The sequence below is a fragment of the Pan paniscus genome, chromosome 10 (genome assembly GCF_029289425.2).
Source record: "Pan paniscus chromosome 10, NHGRI_mPanPan1-v2.0_pri, whole genome shotgun sequence".
Lineage (NCBI taxonomy): Eukaryota > Metazoa > Chordata > Mammalia > Primates > Hominidae > Pan > Pan paniscus.
The window spans coordinates 122642510-122645104 of NC_073259.2; the positions used below are offsets into that span (position 1 = coordinate 122642510).

Genomic DNA, 2595 nt, shown 5'->3' on the forward strand with positions numbered 1-2595 from the left:
TACTCACACAGACACACACGCACGAATGTTTTATAATTGTATACATGTACATATACATGCATTGCTGACTGTCTTCCCATTCCTGAGCCTCATCACTCATTCCTGACAACCCATTCCATCTCAAAATGCCAAGCATCTGTAGGAACACTCAGACATAAGTCTAAAGAGGTAGGCAAGAACCGGATTACAAATACAGGAGTGTCTGCCTTGCTAAAGAGTTTGAACTTTATCCAGATGTCCATGAAGATCCAATGAAGGACTAGCAGCCTTAGTGGCTGACTTTGAGAACAGAGGAAATAGGGTGGTAAATTGGGGGCAGTTGAGGAAGAGAAGACTCTGCAATCTGAGAACAAGTTATGGCAAAAAGCGTTCCTGGGGTAGTCCCGCAAGAGGGTCTCAAAGTTCATTTAGAACTGGCCTTAACAGAAACTCCGGAACAAAGGTCAGCTCATTCTTGCCCATTTTCTCTGTGGCAAACTCCAGCTGGTGCTCTCAGAGGGAAGAGGCTTGTAAAAATTAAAAATGAAGGGTGTTGAATCCAGCAGTTCCACTCTAAGTATATGCCCAAAAGAACTGAAAGCAGGACTTGAAGAGGTATTTATACATTTATATTCATAGCAGCATTATTCACAATAGCCAAAAGTGGAAGGAAGCCAAGTGTTCCCCAGTGGGTAAGTGGATAAACAAGATGTAGTATATCCATACAATGAAATAACATTGAGAGCCCAGGGTGGGTGCCAGTCCTTGAAGGCACACGACAGCAAACCAGACAAAAAGTAACTCTGAGGTGCTTGGAGTGCCAGGTAGCAGGCAAGCAGTGGGCTTTCAGCGTCGTCTTTAAAATATGCAGCTCAGGGAAGTGAGATGTCAAAGCTGTCACCCAAACTGGTCAAACCAGGGTAAGATAAAGTCTTCAGAGCCCTCTATACTTTTGAACCCAGAACTCCAGATGAACTATGCATTGAGAAAGGTGATATCATCTACGTTACTGACATGAATGATGCAAATTGGTGGAAAGGCACCTCCAAAGGCAGGACTGGACTAACTCCAAGCAACTATGTGGCCGAGCAGGCAGAATCCATTGACAATCTATTGCATGAAGTAGCAAAAAGAGGCAATTTGAGTTGGTTGTGAGAGTGTTTGGACAACCGAGTGGGTATTAATGGCTTAGACAAGGCTGGAAGCACTGCCTTAGACTAGGCTTGCCATGGGGATCTCAGAGATACAGTGGAAATGCTATTTACTCAACGGAGTATTTAACTGAGCCAACAGAACAAGTTGGGAGACACAGCTTTGCATGCTGCTGCCTGGAAGGGTTATGCAGATATTGTCCAGTTGCTTCTGGCAAAAGGTGCCAGAACAGACTGAAGAAACAATGAGAAGAAGCTGGCTTTGGGCATGGCTACCAATGCCCATGCGTCTCTCCTGAAAAAGAAACAGGAGACAGATGCAGTTCGAACATTAAGCAATGCTCTTGCTATTCCAAAACTTTTGTCTGCCAGAAGAGGGTTGGTAATCACTTTTTTAAAGTACATATGAACATGGCAGTGTTGCACTGTGTTTGAGTAGAGCAGGTAGAGGAAGGGTTCTCACCCACAGGAAGGGGAACATCACACACTGGGGCCTGTCGTGGGGTGGGGGGAAGGGGAAGGGATAGCATTAGGATATATACCTAATGTAAATGATGAGTTAATGGGTGCAGCACACCAACATGGCACATGTTTACATATGTAACAAACCTGCACATTGTGCACATGTACCCTAGAACTTACAGTATAATAAAAAAAAAAAAGGAAGGGTTCTCACCTTTGGTTTACCAATAAGTGACTGGTTTCGAACATTAAGGAATGCTCTTGCTATTCCAAAACTTCGTCTGCGAGAAGAGGGTTCGTAATTATTTTCTTAAGTAGATATGAACATGGCAGTGTTGCACTGTGTTTGAGTAGAAGAGGTAAATGAAGGGTCTCACCTTTGGTTTGCCAATGAATGACTGGGTTCTTTACTGTATAAAATGCATTGTTCACCAGAGTAGAACAAGAAGAGATGATTTCTACTTATCAAACTAAAGGAATTTTATAATTTTTTTTCTTTAAAAAAAATCAGGGCTGGGCGCAGTGGCTCATGCCTGTAATCTCAGCACTTTGGGAGGCCGAGGCAGGTGGATCATGAGGTCAGGAGTTCGAGACCAGCCTGACCAACATGGTGAAACCCCATCTCTACTAGAAAATACAAAAATTAGCTGAATGTGGTGGTGCACACCCTGTAATCCCTACTGGGGAGGCAGAGGCAGGAGAATCACTTGAACCCGGGAGGTGGAGGTTGCAGTGAGCCAAGATTGCGCCGTTGCACTCCAGCCTGGGAGACAGAGCAAGACTCCGTCTTGCAAAAAAAAAAAAAAAAAAAAAAAAAAAAATCAGGATGGTTTTTTGGTTAAAGTTCTTTATCTCAAGGATTGAGATATTTTGAATGGATTTTTCAAGGGAGGGAAGGCTTACTATAATAATAAACCAGAACGCTTAACAGAAAATCATCAGCTATTCTGACAAGAATAAACATTTTAAGAGGCTTTCTAAAAAAAAATGTAATATGATTCAG

General features: G+C 42.9%; 1 pseudogene; it reads left to right on the forward strand.

Annotated features, from left to right (window-relative positions):
• The first annotated feature begins 864 nt into the window (after nucleotides 1-864).
• LOC100968815 (osteoclast-stimulating factor 1-like) lies at nucleotides 865-2333 on the forward strand (annotated as a pseudogene).
• The last annotated feature ends 262 nt before the right edge of the window (nucleotides 2334-2595 follow it).